Here is a 6,000-nt window from a genome sequence, read left to right on the forward strand (position 1 = left end):
TAATTAATTTAATTAAAATTCCAAAATTTAATTATTTAAAATTTTAAATTTGAAGTCAAAACTTAAAATAAAGGTCAACACATTCATTAAACTTCAAATAATCAAATACACTAATAGGGGTGGGCCACAATACTTTAACACCTAAACTACCTCTCCTTAATCTCTGTGGGCAAATGAAGTGTCTCCACAATACACTAATATTGGGATGTCTCCACAATACACTAATATTGGGACGGATGGAGCATCATTTGGGAGATAAAATGAAATTTAATAAATATTTGATAGATAATGTATTGAATAGAGAAAACGTCTCACTATATAGAAATGAGTGATTGTAGTTATACTGAGTACGAGGTCATAAACGATTGTGACTAAAAAGAAAAAATAAAAGTATATTTTAAAATAAATGAAACGAACAAAAAAAAATAAAAAAATGTTAGATTTTTATGGGACCAAGGAAGTATATCCTTTCTTTGTCATGGCTATAGACTTATAGTTATAATTCAGTTGATAATCTTATAAAATTTCCCCTAAATTGTGTTGGGCCACGTTTATATCCAACTCCAATGGTTGATAGGTGACAAGACGTCTACAATCTTAGGGCTCTTTCATGGATGGTTCTAGAAGATTGATCTGCTAATCCATATCTCCTTCAATCAAATTATTTATCTGCCTTTCCCTCAAATAGAAACTGCCCAATAATTGATTAATGTTCAATTTTCTATTTTCCAATAAATAATTGATGGCTGTTTGTATCTATTTTCCGTTCTTATCAATTCTTGTCACGTTTCGCTTGTTGATATTGTAGAAAGATGAAGAAGCGTTGTAAATTGCAGTCCTATTTTTTAGCGCATTTTTATTTATAATATATCAATAAGCATGCAAGTATATATGTATTAGTATATTGTATACAATGAATCTATTTTATTAAATCTAACGGATATCGATAAAATAGATATCATCTAAATTTACGTAATAAATGATCTGATATCTTCAGCCCATTAGTTGTTTATTTAAAAGTCGAAAGTCTAAAGCAGTCGATATATTTGATCATAATTTTATTCTAAGCTTCTGACTTCTTAAATAATGACCCACCTTCAATGGGCAACAATTGTTATTTCACTTAGGCAATAATGTCTAAAATTTAGGTTCTAAAAAAAACTTTTAACTTCTGACTATTATACGGTTCTGAAAAAAAAAAAAAAAGTCCTGACTATTATAAACAACAATCCATCGCCGATGGCCAATAATTGCTATTTCTCTATTCTTGTTAGTGACAATAAAGTTGCTCTAAACATTTTTTTTTTTTTTGACTTGGGGGAGTTGGAGAGGGGGAGCAGTGGGGTTTGAACTGGAGACCTCACTGTTCACACACAGGAGATCGCACCGCTTGATTTTAGGTTTTAGAAAAATTACAAAAATTATTTAACTTAGCTTCTGACTATTATTTCAATTTTCGAACAACGTTCCATCGCCGACAGATAATAATTGTATTTCACTGTTCTTGTTAGCTCATTTGCTAGCATGTTGTCCATTGATGTGCTGCCTCACTCATCTTCATTCTTTATGTTACTCCCTCCGTCCCACTATAAGTGAGACCTTTTTTTTAGCACGAAAATTAAGAAAATTGTATTTTGTGTGTAGGTGAAAAAGTGAAAAAGGTGTTTAAAGGGAAAAACTTTTACCAAAAAAGAAAGAGTCTCACTTACAGTGGGACGCCCAAAATAGAAAGAGTCTCACATACAGTGGGACGGAGGGAGTAATTTTTATTTTATTTTTTTGGAAAAGTCATTTTCACTTTTAAAGTTATTACAATGTCCAACAATATCATTTGCATTCCTCTTATCTTTAACTCAAAATATTCTCTATCATACATATGCATATTCGATTATATCATACATGGGAACACAAATACAATAAAACATAAATGTTATGTGCTATGCACAACTAGTGGATCAAATAATTCAATTATAAACAAGTCGAGATTTGTATTGTAATATCCCCTTGAGCAATCAATTTCAAAGTAAAAGAATGGAAGATTCAGAGAGAAAAGAGAAGGAGAGAAAGAAGAGAGAAAAACAGATTCTGTATTCTCATAACCGTATCTCACAGTTTCATCATATATATATATATATGAATAAGTAATGTACAATATATAATAAATAATATTATTTACAATAATTTGACATATTATATAACACCTCAATTCAGCACATTTGCTTCTTCCTCTTTTTTTTTTTTTTTTTTTTTGTGTGTGTGGAAAAAAAGGGGTAGTTGGTGGGGGGAGTGTAAAACAACCATTTAAATCTAAGTGGGTGTCAATTTAGTCCACATATAAAATGTTTCCCCTCATATATAGGATGGAAAAGATTGAAAAACTTTACAATAGAAAATGACAAGAAAAGCACAATAATTACATGCAATAAAATTGAGTGATAATGGGGTGTTAGTGTACATTTTTCCCTTATGATGTCATTTCACCTTAGCAAAGTGATAATGATGGGCCCTCTTATATATGTTGACTTACCATGGCTTTGAGTGTTATAACTTATAAGTGGATTGCATAAGACTATTCACTTATTGATGATCTCATGTTAAAGAATAGTAAAATCTAATTTTAATCCTAATAAAAAAGAATATTGTATGAAATATGTGTTTCGTTCATATCTAGTGTTATAATATTTTCTGTCATGTTCTACTCGTATTTACTATTAAATTCATTATTCTAATAATATATTTTAAAAATAAAATTTATAGTAATATAAAGAATTATAATCAATGATTATAATAGCAATAAAATATATATATATATATATATATATATATATCCCACTTATGAATTTATCAACCTCAATAATTCTTACTCCCTCCGTCCCATTACAAATGTCCCATTTTTCATAATGGGATGTTCCATTATAAATGCCGCATTCATTTTTTGATAAAATATTCTTTGTCTATACCTAATATTTAAATAATTTTTCACCAACCCACTTTATCTATTAATTACACATTTTTTAATTTTCGTGTCCAGAAGTAATGGGACATTACACTAACAAAAATAAAATTTAAAATGATTATATACTCTAATTGGAATAAATTCTAATTAATAAGTACAAAATTAAATTAAATCACAAGAAACAAAATAAAAATATATTTAATTTTTTCAGTAAGATACGCAATGGAACATCAAAAAGTGGTTATCACGGAGTTTTATTATTCTCAATAATTTTTACATGAATTTATTAGTTGGATAGATTGTGTGTAAACAAAGCTTCAAATTATGATTTTAATTTTATTCACAAGTCGGATACATGTAAACGTCTAATAATAATGTTTGATTTTTTTATTTTTTATTTTCAGAATTACAAGAGATATCTAATATTCTCTCCGTCCCACTATTCATGTCTCGTATTTCTTTTTGGATTGTCTCACTGATAATGTCTCGTTTCTATTTTAAAAAATAATAAGGGCATAATAATAAGGGCATACTTAAAGTAAATTAATTCACTAATTGTAACACTAATTAACCCCTAATTTTCTTTCTCTCTCCACATTCTCTTTCCTCTCTCTCTTCTTCACCTATCCGCCGCCCTCCCACCTCCACCTCCACCATCTGCCACCTCCACCATCTTGCCACCTCCACCATCGCGCCATCCTCTGCCGCCTTCACCCACGCCGCCTCTTCTTTTCCCTCCTACCTTGCTTTTCTCTTACCCCAATTTTTAGGGTTCTCTGCCTCCCTATTCTCTTTGAATTTTCGCCCCTTTGGTGAGTCCCGCCACCGCCGCCCCTGTCTCAGGTAACCCCATTCTTTCTCTCTCTATCGAGATCTCTTTCTCCCTGCCCTCTCTCTGCTCTCACTCTCGATCTCCCTTTATCTCTTGTTCGCGGTGGCTGCTGCCGCCGCCTCTGCTCCTTCTTTCTTCTTCGCTCATTCCGCCTCCATGTCCCTCCCAGATCTGTCTCTCACTCTATCTTACTCTCTATCTCCTGGGAAATTGCAAGAGATCTGTTTGTGTGCAAAAAGAATGAATTGATGAAATGGATTGAAGCTTGAAGTAGCAGATTTTTGGAAATGTTGATTGAAGCTTGAAGTTGTAGATTTTTGAATTGCAGATTTTTGAAGATTTGTGGAAATGCAAATTGATTGAAGTATTTTTCGGAAATTCAAATTTTTGAAGTTTTTTTGGAAATTGCAGATTTGATTATATTTCGAATTTTAAGGAATAATTAATTTAATTATAGGTTATTAAAAATTAAATTAATATGAAAAAAATTAAATCTTTTTGATATTGATAAAATAGAAATAATTAGTTATTCCTTAATCACAAAACTTAAACATGTGGATCACACTCCTTATTCACCTAATTTGCTTCTTCTTAATCTCCGTGCCGAAAAGTAACGAGACTTGAATAGTGGGACGAAGGGAGTATATAATCAAATGAGTAATTCGCACGCAGGCGGAACCTCTACATCACACAAAGATAGAAAAACTACTTGCATGCAGGCGGGACCACTACCCACACAAGAATGAGAAAACTACTCAACAAAAGTGTGGGACCATTACTCACACAAAATTAAAAAAATTATCTGCACGCAGGCGGGATTGAGACCACTACCCACACAAAAGTGAAAAAACTACTCGCACGTAGGTGGAACCATTACCCACATAAAAGTGGAAAAACTATCCACAAAAAAGTGCGAGACTACTACCCACATAAAAGTAGAAAAATTACATGCATGAACGCGGGATTGGAACCACTATCCACACAAAAGTGAGAAAACTATCCGCACGCAGGCGGGATTGAACCCAAGAACTCTCACAAAGAATAGTCTTTGAGTGCCTGACCTTAGCCACTTGAGCTAGGTTTCATTGACAATTATGTTTGATTATTAATTTCTGCTAGGCCTATATTTAGTCAGGGAGATGCCTATAACTCATATTTTATTCTTGAAAATGTATAATGATAATGGTATGACTATGGATTTTTTTTTTCAATCGTAAATTCAATTTTATTTACCTTAAAGTTTTGTTCTCCGAAGCTCAACCCATCTAATAGTTCTCTGTATTTTTTCTTGATTTGTGTTCTTTCAGGGTGCGTTCTCTTTGGTTGTAAAATTATCATGAGAAAAGGATGGAAATGAAAAGGTGGGAAAATTTTATCATTTCCACTCTTGTTATCTCATGTTCTCTTTGATGGAATTTTTTTTATCCTATACTTCATTTATCCTATACACATGTTCTCTTTGTGGAAAAATGATGGATAAATTGTTAAATGACAACATTACCCTTATTATTGACTTACTTATTTATGCCATACTTTCAATTCTATTTTATGACATACTTCATTTTTTTTTTAATTTTTCTCGCCACCTCCACCCCCACCCCACTATATAACCCCACGCCCCCACCAACACCCCTGCCCCCCCCTCCTCCCACAATTTTTTTTTTTTAATTTTTCTAGCCACCTCCACCCCACCCCACTACCCCACGCCCCCACCCACCCCCTCCCCACCACCCCCCACCCCTCCACACCAAATTTTTTTTTAAAAAATTTTTCTCGCCACCTTCACCCACCCTCGCCTACCCCCACGCCCCACCACCCCCCCCACCCCCAATTTAAAAAATAAATAAATAAATTTTCTCGACACCTCCACCCACCCCACCCTACCCCACGCCCCCACCCAACCCCCACTCCCCCGCCCCCCAAAAAAAAAATTAAAATTTTTCTCGCCACCTCCACCCACCCTCCCCTACCCCACGCCCCCACCCACCCCCTCCTCCCCCCCCCCCAACCCTCAAATTTTTTTTTTTAATTTTTCTCGCCATCTCCACCCACTCCCCCCCTACCCCACGCCCCCCCCCACCAACCAATTTTTTTTTCTCGCCACCTCCACCCACCCCTCCCTACCCCATGCCCCCACCGACCACCCTCCCCCACCCCCCCAAAAAAAATTTACTTTTTCTCGCCACCTCCACCCATCCCCCCTACCCCATGC

This window comes from Salvia miltiorrhiza, chromosome 4 (assembly GCF_028751815.1).
Source record: "Salvia miltiorrhiza cultivar Shanhuang (shh) chromosome 4, IMPLAD_Smil_shh, whole genome shotgun sequence".
Classification (NCBI taxonomy): Eukaryota; Viridiplantae; Streptophyta; class Magnoliopsida; order Lamiales; family Lamiaceae; genus Salvia; species Salvia miltiorrhiza.